This window comes from Natator depressus, chromosome 1 (genome assembly GCF_965152275.1).
Source record: "Natator depressus isolate rNatDep1 chromosome 1, rNatDep2.hap1, whole genome shotgun sequence".
NCBI classification, from domain to species: domain Eukaryota; kingdom Metazoa; phylum Chordata; order Testudines; family Cheloniidae; genus Natator; species Natator depressus.
Window position 1 is genome coordinate 257,160,145 of NC_134234.1, and position 15,386 is coordinate 257,175,530.

Consider the following 15,386-nt stretch of genomic DNA (forward strand, 5'->3'; position numbering starts at 1 on the left):
AGACAAGAAAACTTTCTTGAAACAGAAACTTGTACTTGAATACAAACAGCCTGTTAGCAGCTTTACAAGCCACCCTTAGGGAAGCTATGAAAGCTTGTTTCAGGGGAAGAAAAGCAGCATTTACACCTAATAAAACAAAAAAAAACCCCAACCCCAGCAACTTATTTTGACAGATTTCCCAATTAAATGGAAAGAATTAAATAGTTGTCCCCATTCCTGAAAAGCTTGTGAAACTAGATATTAAGTATATTGCCCAGGCTGAATTAACTGCATTTAGGCTTCAGCAATCCTATTAAGCATCCAAGGAGAGAAAAAGAAACTTATAACACATTGACTTAACAGAAAACAAGGGAGAGCTATAAGTGCTACAGTCCAAGAATCCTACGACACATTTCACACTTCACAGCAAGGATAAGAACCCAGGGCAAGATCCTCAACTGGTATAAACTGTCACAGCACCACTGAAGCCAATGGAGCTAGGCCAGGTTACGTGAGATAAGGATCTGGCCCTCAGCAGAATTTTGTATGGCATTATACACAATTGATCCATTCCCCTCAAATGAGGACCTTGATAATATTGTGGATATACTACCAGGCTGTAAGTTAGCCCAAGACTAAATGGGGATTTCTCTGAAGCCCTCACTGAATTGTAGGGAATAAAGAGGGCTTCTATTTTTCACGGTTTATTTTTTAGCAATTTTTGAGTTTTATGAAGAGGTCTAAAAATCGGAAGGTTTGGGGGCGCTCTTTATACATACTGTAATGAGTAATGCATACTCTACACATCACTCATTACAGTAGCATGTACTGTGATGAGTAATCTCTTTGTAATGTTCACTTGCACACTTTAATGTAATACTATTTCAAACAGCACTATAGTAAAGTGCATTAGAGCAGAGGTTCTCAAACTGTGGTCTGTGGACCACCAGTGGTCTGCGAGCTCCATTCAGGTGGTCCGTGGATAGTTCCCTCTAAGATGTGCACCTGGGTGGCTGCACACAAGAGAATGAAGGGCCACCCACCGAATTAGTGGAGCCGCGCAGGCATGGCTCCGCTAATTATGTGCCTGGACCCTGGAGAAGACACACATGTAAGATGAGGTGGTGGCCTTGGGGGGGGAATAGGGGATAGGTGGGAGGGGGAAGTGGGGTGAGAAGAGGGGGTGGGGGGAATTTGGGACATGCAGGGCTGCAGTGGCCAGAGAAAGAGGCGACTTTCCCCAGCTCCAGGGCTAGAGCTGCTGGGGAGAGACCCCCCTTCTTCCCAACCCCAGCTCGGGGGCTGCTGCAGCGGGGAGAGAGGGCACATCCATCACATTAGAAAGGTAAGACTACTGATATTAAAATATGAGTTGTGCGCTTTTATTTGTAGAACAAAAAAATGTTCATTATAATAACATTTTTTATATAGCACTTTTATCCAAAACGCTTTACAATAGTTAGCTAACGGTACAAACAACATTTGGAAAGATCATTAAGTGGTCCGCCAAGACCCTCAGCAATTTTCAAGTGGTTCGGGAAAATAAAAGTTTGAGAACCACTGGGCTAGAGAATCTTTAGTGCACACCAGCAGGGTCTACACAGATCAATTAATGCACAACATGTTAGCGTGCTTTAGAAGTGACATCCCTGTAGTCCGCATTACTGCTCTGTGTTGACTTTGATATAAGTAACCATTTCCAGTGCTTATTGGAAAAACACTGATTTATTTATTGTTGTATTGCATGTATTTTATTGGTTAAAACCTAAAATCAGAAGCTCTAGGAAAAAAGGATGCCATTAAAAAATATGGAGGCAGGGAAGGCCCTGAGATCCGATAGTTCTCTTACAGAATTTTATCAGTCTTTTTAAAATCAGCTAGACATGATGATTCTTGACATGCCAATTAGGCCAAAGCTACAGGAGTGCCCCCTACTCTACAGCCAGCTCTCAGATCAGTTCTATTCAAACTCAACAAGCCTATGGATAACTCTGTCTGTAACACTCCCATAGCATTGATTAATTCAAACTGCAAAATTTTGCCTAAGTCATTAAAAGGTTGGAAGTTATTCTACACTGTATCATCCATCCTCATCAAGTAAGCTTTATTGGGAGAAGGTATGAGGTGGGTGATCTGTGCCAGTTTATTGGTATTCTGGCATTAACACAACAGGCTGTTGACCTCTGTGCTATCATTTTTCTCCATACTGAAAAGGCATCTGATAGGGCAGGCATGGCTTCTTTGCCCCTCCCCCTCCCCTTGTTCCCGCCAATACTTTAGAAAAAAATTGGATTTGGTTTTAGATGCTGAATAAAATGACTATAGAAGGTGCTGTGACTTCAATTAGTGTAGTGTGTTCAATTAGTGTTGCACTGCTCTGTGCATCGATGCAAGCACAGCTAGTGAGGACACACTCCACTGACACAATGAGCATGGACACACATGACCGACTCAATTACTGCGGCAGCTGGATGTCAACTTAACTTTGTAGTGTAGACGTGCCCTCAGTTCGGCCCCCTTCCATGGGTGTAACACAGTTCCAGATACTGCCCCTTTCTTGGGCTTGTTTAAACTCCTTTTCTCAGGGCATAGCTACTTCCACAATGGCTCTTGGGGGGGGCAAGAGTCAGGCCCACCCACTACTCTGAGTCTCAACCCAAGGACCCTCTAAGTAGCAGCCACGTTCCACATCCCTTTAACTAACTACGTTGCCCTGAGACACTTCCCCACGGCCCGCCCTTATATTCTTTGAGGCCCAGCAGCCGGCCAGGACTCAGAGCACCTTCATTGCTCCCCCACTCCCTGCCAGCAGACTGAACTCACTCTGGCCCTGCAGCTCCTTTTATACAAGCCTGATGGGCCCTGACTGGCTGCTTTCCTGCAGCCTCTTTCTGATTGGCTGCATCCCACGCAGCTCCTCTAGGCAGCTTGGAGGACCTACCTCCACTGTTCTTTTTGAGATGGGGAGTGGTAGGATTGTGAGGCCTCCAGCAGGAGGACTCTTGGACTCATACACCCCATCACAAGGCCCTTCTACTCTACTTTTCAGTATTATAATATAGGTCTTTTGGAGAGGGAGGGCACAGCAAGCAGAGGTGGGACTGTATGACCTCATTGATTTTATCTTCCTGTCCTCAATTGTATTATTTTCTGTTTGTATTAATTTCAAGATAGTAATACAAATATTTAATTACATACAAAGAAACAGCCAGTTACCCTTGAACTGTACTGTAGTTGGTAAATGTCAGCCAGTGAAGAGACAGAACAGACATTTAAAGGAGCAAGACTAGCTTTGATAGCTAGAATTCAATCATTCATTTTGTATAAATATCCTGGTTTGGGGACAATATGTTATAGACCTTTACAAAAATTAAGTTGAATACTATTTAGAAATCTGTAAATGTACTTTATATTGGCCATAGGGCATTTTAAGTAGGGATATTTTGGCTAAAAGTAAAGGGAAATTTTATGGGAAAATAAATCTGAATATTATTGTTTAGGTAAAAAGTGTTAATCTGATGAATGGTGCCTTGGTTCAGAAACTGGTATTATTAAAGAAACCCAACCATCTATGCTGCTGCCTAACTGCTGAGTCACACCTGCCACTCTTTGCAGTGTTTGACAATGGAAGAGATCACCACAAGAAAGAAAAGCCGGTTTATCCTGGCAGTTGGTATATGGGAAAGAAATAATAAAAAAGTGTCCAGGATTAAAGAATGAACCCAGAGAGAAGGCACATAGCTACCATTAAAGGAGAATGAGCTCTGGCTACCCTGAGAGACAATGCTCAGCACATCAAACAATGATATTGGAATCTTCCTTTTCCTATCTTTCTATTCTAAGTGTGAACTGGTACCCTGCCAAAGAATGACTATTAATTTCTGTGAGTTGGGTGTGTACCACCACCAAAATTTCAATCTCTTTATTTGGGGAATGTCACCCCAAATATCCAAAACACTGTTCTGATTTAAAACCCCCAACCCTCAAAAGTCCCATAAGTAAAAAGTAGGTGATTCTCACACACCTCTCACAAGCTGGCTACAGAGAGTAGAGGGCTTGTTGAAGACAGAACTCCAGAATCAACAAAGGATGCCCTCAGGACACACCTTGTACACCATCTTCAGAGAAATACATAGTTTCTTAACATCCACTGTAAAAAATGCCAAAGGGAGGCAGGGATTTTGGTCTGTTTTTTGAACAAATGTTCACTTCCCTTAGGTTACAGTCATTTCAAAATCAATGCACATTCAAAATACTTCAAAGGCAGATTGCAACAAAGCCTGCAATTCAAGTGCCAACATTTTTAAAGACAACCTCACATGATTCTAAACTCATGGTACATGAGGAGGGTGAGTGAGAGAAATGTGGAGTCTTACTGTTAGTTCTACATCCACCTCTTGATCAAAGTATTGCTTGCTTGAGATCTATGCTTTATTACAGGAGGAATTAAACTTGGCAGGGGGTGGGGCATCCATTCCTCTTCTCCAATATCAGCAAAGTGCCAGCAGCTTTATCTGCTTTAATACATCTGTGACCGGGATACTAGTGGGGAACCAGCTGTGGTCACTCAATTAGGGTGAACTGCAAAGAATGGGGGTAGACAATCCCCAAAAAGCTGGTGGATATTCCAATACTTAGATTTACCAAGCCCACATAAAACAGCTTCTTTATTACCTTACTGTTTACTCAGAAGTCCAAACACAGTTCCCTTAAAGTGATCCAGCCTCAGGCCTCCATCCAGGTACCTAAGTCAAATATGATGATTTCTGAAAATCTTATTTCATCATATAAAAGAAAAGGTTCTACCAATCCCAAAGGATCGGACACACTACCTACCAGGTGACTGAATATTCCAGATCTTACCCAAATACATGCTACAGCCAATTCTTATTAACTAAACTAAAATTTATTAAAAAACAAAAGAGAGAGAGTATGGTTAAAAGATCAATATACGTACAGACATGAGTTCAATTCATTTAGGTGCAGATTCATAGCAGAGATGGTGAGCTTTGTAGCTGCAAAGAGTTCTTTTAGAAATAGTTCATAGGTTACAATCCAATGTCCAAATATCATATTCAGGGCGTACCAGCATAACTGGGACCTCAGTCTTGCGACTCAAACTTCCCCTGATGAAGCCTAAGCCAGGGATCTTTTATACAATTCATGTCTTTTGACAATTGGGAGTTCAAAAGGTAATTAGCATGATTTCGAAGGAGGTCCATCACTGGTACTTAGCTATATAATTAACATAAGACAATTTGCTTGTTCCTCCACCATTCACAGATTATTTGCTAAATATTTAAAAGAGAGATGAATAGAGAGATATCCCATGTTTACAATTAATTTAAATGGTAGGATGTTCTTCTCACCTCTGAATTATCAGCATACAGCATAGACAGGGACTGTTGATTACATTGTCGACCCTACTCATATATATGTAAATACACAAAAACACAAACATTATCGCCCTATGTCTTTTGAGGGTTATTTATTTTGCAGGATGTTTAACCCTTTCTAGCCATGCGTCGCAACATCAATTGCACTGGATGATGCAGTCTCAAAGTATATTTGGTGTGATTGTGTTTATACCCTACCTCTCTGCCTTGTTCCTGAATAGAGCCTATCTTTGGGGAACCCCAAATTGAGAGCACAGGGTGCCATCCATCCACATCATATCCCATAACCTCCTTCCCCACTCTGTATGGCATCAGGCATGAAACAAAGTTGCTCAATGCCAGTGCTGTGACAGTACCTTACCAAATTAGTAGCAGCCTGGGAAATGTAGTAGAAATGTGGCAGCAGTCAGTATGAAGTGGGGACAGGGAGAAACTGACAGAACAAGGGCCAGTAGCTGCAAAAAAACATTATTAGGAAAAGAGTAAAAGTGAAGGGACCTGCGGTAGGAAAAACTTCCCTCACATCAAGCTGAAATGGGCAAGCCAAAAGGTTATTCAGAGAATGAAGGTGTCTGTCTAACCCCAAGGTGCGAAAAACAAGATGCATAAACAGAACTTACCACACCCCTGCACCTCTAGTCTCATCCTCCAGGCAGCATTCATGGTATCCTGCACTTCAGTAGAGGAAACTGTCTCTATGTACCTCATTCTCCACTAATAGATGACCTATCTAGAACTTTGGTTCATGGAGACGGAAAACTCTGTGCCCTGTGCACCTTATAATTATGTGTTGGAGTGGGATGTCAGGAACTTCTTGCTTAAAAGATGATAAAAATTGGAGTGATTTCCCTGATGCTTATTGTTAGGGTCCTACCAAATTCACAGCCATGAAAAACATGTCATGGATCATGAAATCAGACCTTCTCTATGAAATCTAGCTATTGGAGGGGAGGGAAGGGGCAGGGCTGGGGACACCCCAGCTGGGGCTCCTACTGTGCCCACAGCTCCAGCTGCTAGTCCCCTCCAGGCTGGGGAGGGATGGGACTTGCTCTTCCCCTGCACACCTTCTCTCAGGGAGAGATCAGACCCACCTCCAGGTACCTCCCCTAGCTGCAGGAAGCTCCAGGGCTGGGCAGCAGCCACCAGAGGTGGAGGTGGGTCTGATCTCCCTCATGCTGCTGGAAGTGCCCTGCAGCCAGGGGAGGTACCCCATAGGTAGGTCTGATCTCCCCCAAGAATGGCTGTACAGGGGAAGACCAAAGTCCTGTGTTCCTCAGCCCGGCTGGGACTAACAGCTAGGAGCCCCCAGCTGGGGCACTTCCAGCAGCATGGTGGAGATCAGATCCATCTTCACCTCCAGGAAGCTCTGGGGCTGCTGCCTTTGGATCCCGGCTCTGAAGGCAGCACAGAAGCAATCCTGCAACCCCCCTACAGCTATTTTGTGCCCCCCTCATGACCCCTTTTTTGGGTCAGGACCCTCACAATTACATCACAGTGAAATTTCAAATGTAAACCTCTGAAAACATGAAAGTGACTAATTTTCAAATCCTATGGCCGTGAAATTGACCAGAATGGACCATGAATTTGGCAGGGCCCTACTTATCGAGCTTACCCTCTCTCTGGATACTGCCATCTTCTCTGCTATTAATTCTATCCCTGGGGCTGATGGAAATAACTTTGAAGAGTGCATTGTTAAAAGTATATGGTATTTTCAGCATTTCCCAGGAAGGATACTCAAGGGCAGCACTCTGTATGAGATCTCTATCATGCTCTCTACCCACGCCTAAAATAAACACAAGTTAAACATTGTGTTGGACTATCAGTATTTATTGTTCAGGTGCAAAGTATAAGCCTTCCCAGGAAGAGAACTTACTACATATTTCCCCCCCTTCCATTCTTGCCTCCCTTCTTGGTTCTGGTTATGAGAGAGCTTTTTAACCGGTAAAACAAATGAAGAGTTTGATGTGATGAACAAATGAATAGATTAGTCTCTCACTCCTTGTCTATAACACTTAGACCCATAATACATGTTTTTTCTCATAGGCTAAGGAGGAAATGTTTGATGGTTCCTTGTTAAAATATTAGCAGCGTGTTACTAACATCACAGTTAGTAACTTTAGTTTCCTATGGGGCAATATTTCTTATGAGAATTGACACTAATTTCTCTTCACCAGGCTTCTATTGTCACAAGGGTAAATCTCTGTATCCAACTGTACCTAGTGCTTTAGTTATGTTGTATGTCATGGCATCTCCATTTTAGGAACTTGAGTGTAACGTGTACATACAGGAGGCACCGAATCAGTCAGTGTGTACAAAGAAATTTCAAATTGCTACCTACATCCCTGTCCCAGATGGGCTCTATCAAACACCTTGAATTGTAACAATATCAACCTCTCAAAGCCAACAATTTCTTTTTTTTTTCAGAAAGTGACCAACACTGCACACAGCGTCCAAAAGCTTTCATGGTGGTATATTTTTAATCTTATTTCAGTTATTCACTAAATCCTGGGAATTAATAATTGAGCAAAATAATTGTCTTTCACCAGGCCTCAGATGTTCGCTTTGCCCCTCCTTTAGAGGTTGGGAGCTGCTCTTATTTTCTAAATCATTGGGGATTGCTGAAGATCTTTCCTGAAAATATCTCACTTTAGAACTTTTAAGTTTTATTAAATAATAATAGATTCTGGGCAGTTGAAAAGGTACTGATGAACAATTGAGAAAGCCTGAGATCTTAAGTGACAAGAATAGGGTTGCCAACATTGTATTTCAATACAGGACTGTTTTCTTACCACCCCTATGGAGGAGGCGTATACTGTATTACGGGGGCCAGGGATGGGGTGCCCAGTACCACAGTGGGTGGAGGGTACTAACTATGGGGCAATTGAGGAAACCTTCCGCTCCCTGCGGCAGTCTTGGCTGTTGGGACCCAGCTCTGGAAGTGAACAGGGCAGCACTGCAGGGCCAGGGTCGGGCGGGGAGTGGAAAGATGTACCTGTGAGTATTGGCCCCTGCTGGACAGGGCCCCCTGCTGACTCCAGCTCTTTAGCATGGCCCCATCATCTTTCCCTGTGTAGGCGCCACCTGGCAGGGCAAGTGGACGGGACCGTGTGCCCTGGAACTGCACTGAAGGGCCAGGGCCAGGAAGGGGCTCTGTCTGGCAGGGGGGTCAGCACTCCTGGAGTACAGCCTTCCATTCCCTGCTCACAGAGTCTCTGCCAATATCTCCAGCAGAGGAGCATAACTGCTGGTTGGTGGCAGCTGAGACCGCCTGCACAGAGCCCTGTCCGCTTCCCCTGCTGGACACAGCCCCCTCCTGACTCCAGCCTTTCAGCATGGCCCCAATCAGGTCTTTGTGCCCTCCGATAACCTTATCGCATGCCCCCTGCCCCGCCGGGGCCATGCCCCATAGTTTGGGAACTTCTGCGCTACACGTACATTGGTTCAGTAAATCATGGGACCAATTCTCTGATTTTACAAACTTTATATAATTGAAAAATGAGGTAATAATAAAACTGGCTTTACATAATGAGAATATGTGTAATATGTTGAAATACAGGATAAAAGGCGTCCCGTACCGTTTTAGTATGGGGCAGGTAATTTTCTTTTTAAATAAGGGACGTCCCTTGTAATATGGAACTGTTGACAACCCCAGATAAGAAGTATCTTGTGTTGCTGACTGAAATTAGTGTATCAATTAATCCTACCAAAGAGAAAAAGAAAATATATACAGAAAAGAAATTCAGCATGTGTTTTTGTCAGGAATATTGGATCCCTCCACAGCTGCTAAGCTGATCACTTTAAGGAAGGGCTGAATAGGCACAGAATTAAACTGGAGAATGAATGAGAGAGGAAGAGTGAGAGTGTAAGTCAAAAGGCTGTATAGACATCATCCAGAGCCCAATCAAAACAGGACAGATCTATTCGTTCATCACATACACTCATGCACACATTCAAAAGTAGAAATAATATAAAAACACTTCATAAAAAAATTAAACATTCCTCCTTCCTTTCCTTCACTTTAAACTTCAGCTAAATTCAATTTCTAAAACAAAAATTGCAATGATAAACCAAACCTATGTAGCTTACAACAGTATTACTGTAGTTGATGTAAAGATATAAGAACACCAGCACGTTTAACACTGAGGACAAGACAGGGAGCAACTCCTCTTTCAGAACCCAGCAATGCTGCTTCTCAATCAATCCAGGTCACCGGAGCAAGACAAGAGATGTTCTCTTTCCTCTTTCAATCTAAGCATGGTTTCAGCACCCTGTAAGGCTCTGAAGTCTTGAAGCCAGATCTAGAGCCTATTGAAGTCAATGACAGTCCTTGGCTCAGGCGCATAGAAAAGGGAAACCAGGACCAGACCTGGTAAAATGTACATTTAAAAGATGACTCAGTTGCTTTGAAATTCATAGATTCACATTTTGTGTTTTGTCATATTTGTGTTTGATAATTGTATAATCTTACCAGGAGAAATCAGCCATGCTGGAAGCAGATATCAAATTGTTTGAATCAGCCTCCTTGTCCCCCTGTCTTACATCTGCCAACACTTAATAATGTAGCTAGATTTTAACAATCAGGATGTCTAACATCTATTTAATAAGATAGTATTGGCCTTTTCTTTAAGTGTACTATTTTTGCCATTTTAATAACCTGAAGGAATAGTTAGGGAAGTGAGTCAGCTGACTGCCCAAGAGAGACAAAACAAAACAAAACAAAGGGGTAAAATTGGTGGAAGTAAGATACGGAGGAAAGGGAGAGGGAAAGAAAAAGAAAAGAGAGGTGTACAAATGTCAAATAGAAGGAGCAGTGAGTAAGTTAATATAACTCTGGTGGTTATATAGAGGTGGGGGAGATGGAAAGAGAAAGGAGTGGTTACTCACCTTATGCAGTGACTGGACTCTGAGATGTGTGTCCCCCTACGGGTGCTCCACATCAGGTGTGCTTGCACCCTTTGCGCTATTAATTGGAGATTTTTGGTAGTAGTGCTTGTTTGGCCCATGCATGCACTCTATACTTCCTTGTGCCCCTTTCCGAGGCTATATAGGGCTGTGCGGATGAACTGCCCTCAGTTCCTTCTCTACCATAAAGTCCCCAGAGGAAACTCTAAAGCAGTGGGGAAGGAGGGTGGTAGTGGAACACACATGGACACACGTCTCACAGAACGCGAGTCACTGCATAAGGTGAGTAACTGCTCCTTCTTTCTTCAAGCAGTGTCCCTCTGGGTGATCCATTTCAGGTGACTACCAGGCAGTACACCCAGCTGGAGCAGAGGGCTTATCCAGAATACTGCACCACTACATAATGCGTGGAAAAGGTATGTATGGAGGTCCAAATGGCAGCCTTACAAATGTCCAGAATAGAAACATTCTTGAGTAGTGCAATAGATGTGGACAGAGATCTTGTGGAATGGGCCAATATCCTAGAAGGAGGCTGTCTGCAGATTCATAGCACAATATAATACTATCAGACATCCACCTGGAGAGTATCTGGGTGGAAATAACTGAACCCTTTAAACCTACGCACAATAGTCACAAACAGTCTGTGTGATTTCAGAAAAGACTTAGTTCTATCCAAATAAAAGGTAATGCCCTCCTTTAACAGGGTCTGCTACTCAGCTCTCAGTGGCGCCTCTGCATGGCTCATCTGGGGAATTAGCTTACCACTGTCCCCGTCCCATCCAGTGGTTGCTCAGCCCATCATCTCAGGGTTTGTCTACGTTACCCACTGGATTGACGGGCAGCGATCGATCCAACTGGGGGTCGATTTATCGCGTCTAACCTACACCCGATAAATCGACCACCGAGCGCTCTCCCGTCGACTCCGGAACTCCACCGGAGGGAGAGGCGCAGGCAGAGTCAACAGGGGAGCGTCACCTGTTGACTTACCACAGTGAAGACACCGTGGTAAGTAGATCTAAGTACGTCAACTTCAGCTACGTTATTTACGTAGCTGAAGTGCTGTAACTTAGATCAACCCCCCCACAGTGTAGACCAGGCCTATGGCACTCACTCTGTGGCCCCTCTCTCACTAGTCAGGAGCTGCAGTGCCTCTCCTTCATGGCTTAGCCAACTGGCCAAGTCACACTCCTCCTCCTATTCCGGGGTCCCATAAGAGTCTGTTTCCACCAAGTCTCAGGCAGTCTCCATATCCACTGCACTGATTGCACCACTCTCGCAGTGGCTAGTAGAGGAACCTGGGCCTGCCCTCTACTCTGGGTTCCAGTCCAGGACCCTTGAACCAGTAGTGCAGGTTCTATACTTTCTGACTTTACTGCTCCTTCCCTGGACTGCTTCTGATACTGCCTTTTTCAGGCTCCTACTTGTATCAGGGAGTCTGACTACAGGCTCACCTCATTGCAGCACTGTCTATACTCAGCTCCTAGGCTTTATAGAGGCCCTGCCTGTTTCTGCACAGGTGAGGTTTCATTCCCAATTAAGCTTTATCATGTCCTATGCTCCCCTCCAGGTGTAGCCTATAGCTGCCACTGGCCTCTCTTACCTATATTAATTCCTCCAGGGCTAGTGCCAGATTAATGTCTCATCACACCGCCTAACATCCAAAGTGTATAAAATGGCTTTCTCTCTGTACTGATGTGGCTTGGGGGAAAAAACCTGGAAGATGGATAAGCAGGTTGATGTGAAACTCAGATGACACCTTGGGCAAAGATTTAGGGTGTGGGCATAAAACTTTGTCGTTGAAAAATATTATAAATGGAGGGTCTGCTGTTAGAGCCCTTATTTCCCCAACCCTTCGAGCAGAGGTGATAGCCACCAAAAAAGCTGTCTTCCAAGATAAATTAATGAGGGAAGAGATGGCCATTGGCTCAAAGGGGGGCCGTAAGGCATCTAAATTCTAAATTCAAGTCCCAGATAGGAGTGAGTTCCTTAGTTGAGGGAAAAGGTTCCCCAATCCGCTAAGAAACCTTACAATTGTACGATGAGCAAAGACTGAGAATCCCTCAACCAGGAGAATGAAGGGCTGTTATAGCTGCCAGGTGAACCCTGGCAGAGTTCATGGATAATCTTGTCTAGTTTTTAGCTTTAAGAGGTAATCAAGGATGGCAGAGAGAGAAGAGTAAGCAGGTGGTACACCTCTCTTGACACACTCAAGGCTGAACCTTTTCCACTTGTGGGGGTAAGTGTATCTTGCAGTTACATGTTGTACTTTCTTAGAACAATTAGACTCTAGTCCCATGAACAATAGAGGAGCCAAGCTTTGAGACAAAGAATGTTCACGTTGGCGTGAAGAGTCTGACTGGCATCTTGGAAAAGAAAATGAGGAATGGATGGAAGGCTGATTGCCTGCCAAATAGCTAGGTGATTCAGGCAAGGATACCATATTTGTCTGGCCCATGTTGGGACTGTTAATATGATCCTGGCTTAGTCATGCTTGATCTTGTTTATCACTTTCAGAAACAGGGGCACTGGGGGAAAATACAGGCATCTCCCAACGAGAGAGGACCCAAACCCTCCTTGAGCAAAAATGTTTCCATCTCCAATTTCCACTCATAGTTCTGGGAGATGTCTCTGCTGATGTCATCTGCTCACCTGTTTTGTATCCCTGGAAGGTAAGCTGCTGAAATAAGGATGCAATTGGCTATGCACCAATTTCAGAGCTTTACCTCTTTGTCACAAAGAGAAGGGAATCTGGCCCCTTCTCATCGGTTCGTATAGAACATGCAAGCTATATTGTCTGTCAGGATTTTTAGGGACATGTTTTTGATTAAAGACAGAAAGTGGATACAGGCATTCCTGACTGCCCTCAGTTCAAGGATATTGACATGTAGCTATGTCTCATGGGCAGACTATTTGTCCTGAGAAATGTGAGTCCCCAAGTGCATCCCCTAGACCATCACGGATGCATCTGTCATGGTGATAGAGGGAGGAAGCTGAACCAATGGAATCCTCACACATTGTCTGGGTCCTTCCACCAATTGAGAGAGTCTCATACCTGATGAGGGACCGATACCATGGGCGGTGGGTATAATAGGTCAGATGCAACACACCTCCCTCTGGAAGCACGCCGCTGGCCTGCTACCTTTGGAATGCTGCTGCCAAAAGGGTGTCCAGGCTGAGGCCCTATATCCTGCTCTTCCCCCATGGCCCTGCCCATGCTGCTCCTCTTTCCACTGTAACTCTACCTCTCCCCTGGAACTTGGGGTGGCTCTGACTGGCTGGCAGGCCATGGCATTTGGTGGCCCGGGACTCGGGGGCTTGGCTGGGGCTCCTCTGGGCATGGTGGAGGGCTCAGAACTCCTCTGGTAGGGTATGGGCAGGGCCTCGAGCGGAAGGGGTCAGACAGGGGGCTAGCCTGCCTGAAGGGGGGTTCTTGTGCTGCCCATGATTTCTAGGCCAACTGGTTCTGGGTAGAATTTAATCACCCTTTCTAGCTCTAGGACAACAGGGCCAGGTCCTGGGTTCAGGACCTGGCTCTGTCTCATGCCTTGCTTTGGGATGTTGGATGTTACCATCCAGCCACCCTAGACTCTAAAGCCAGTGTTTCCTGAGCTCCCCTGTTGCTTACATATGCTCCCTCAGAGTTCTACCTAGGCTGTGACAGTCTTGGCTTCTAATGTAACGCCTTTTTTCATAGATATTAAGGTCAGAAGTGACCATTATGATCATCTAGTCTGACCTCCTGCACAACACAGGCCACAGAATTTCACCCACCACTCCTGCAAAAAACCTCACACCTATATCTGTGCTATTGAAGTCCTCAAATCATAGTTTAAAGACTTCAAGGAGCAGAGAATCCTCCAGCAAGTGACCCGTGCCCCATGCTACAGAGGAAGGCGAAAAACCTCAAGGGCCTCTTCCAATCTGCCCTGGAGGAAAATTCCTTCCCGACCCCAAATATGGCGATCAGCTAAACCCTGAGCATATGGGCAAGATTCATCAGCCAGATACTACAGAAAATGCTTTCCTGGGTAACTCGGATCCCACCCCATCTAATATCCCATCACAGGCCATTGGGCCTATTTACCATGAATATTTAATTACCAAAACCATGTTATCCCATCATACCATCTCCTCCATAAACTTATCGAGTTTAATCTTAAAGCCAGATAGATCTTTTGCCCCCACTGCTTCCCTTGGAAGCCTTCAGAGACTGGGTGGCAAGAAAGCAAGGAATACAAGCTTAGCAGAGAAATTTCTTAACATTCACTTCATTCTTAAAGCTCTTGACAACTCTTTGAAAATAACAGAAGTCCTGAGATGCACCCTCCCTTAGTCAGAGGTCACCGATTCTTATGAGTTTGTGGTTCATCAGCATTTCAGACTGGGTAGAGGCTCTACTGCAAGTCTTTCTTACATATGGTAATGGTCGGCCGCCCCCTGTGCTTACATAGGATCCCTGCTTTGTACCACGTATTCAACCCATAGGCTATGGCTACACTAGAGAGATTACAGCAGTGCAGCTGCACCACTGTAAGCTCTCTAGAGTAGCCACTCTAAGCTGATGGTAGAGAGCTCTCCAATCGGCTTAATTAATCCACCCCCAATGAGTGGTGGTAGCTATGTCGGAGGGACATAGTGCTGTCCACAGTGATGTTTAGGTCATTGTAACTTATGTTCCTCAGGGCAGGGTGTCACGGGGCCAGTACACCCCGTCACCCCGGGGGTGGGGCAAGGGTGTGTTATTCCTTCCCCCCGCCCCTGTTAAAGCCAATGGGGTTGCACCCAGCCTCAGTGTTGCTTAGTTCAATGGCCAGAGTCAATACAACCACCCTCGGATGCAGGGTAGTGCGGCCTCGCGGCCGGAGTCAATATAATCACCTTCCATTGCACTGTAGTGTGGCCTAGTGGCCAGCACCTGGGGGCCATCACCATGGGAGTGCCAGCCCCAGTAAGGGGGCCTGGACCCACCCGACTCCACCAGGCCCTGACCCAGGGCCTTAATAGTGGCAGAGTGGTCTGCCACTGGGTCAGCGGGGAGTCCCACCAAAACACGCTGACCTCATGAGAGTGGGAGGTACCACTCATCCATCCTCCCTGGGTGGCTTCCTA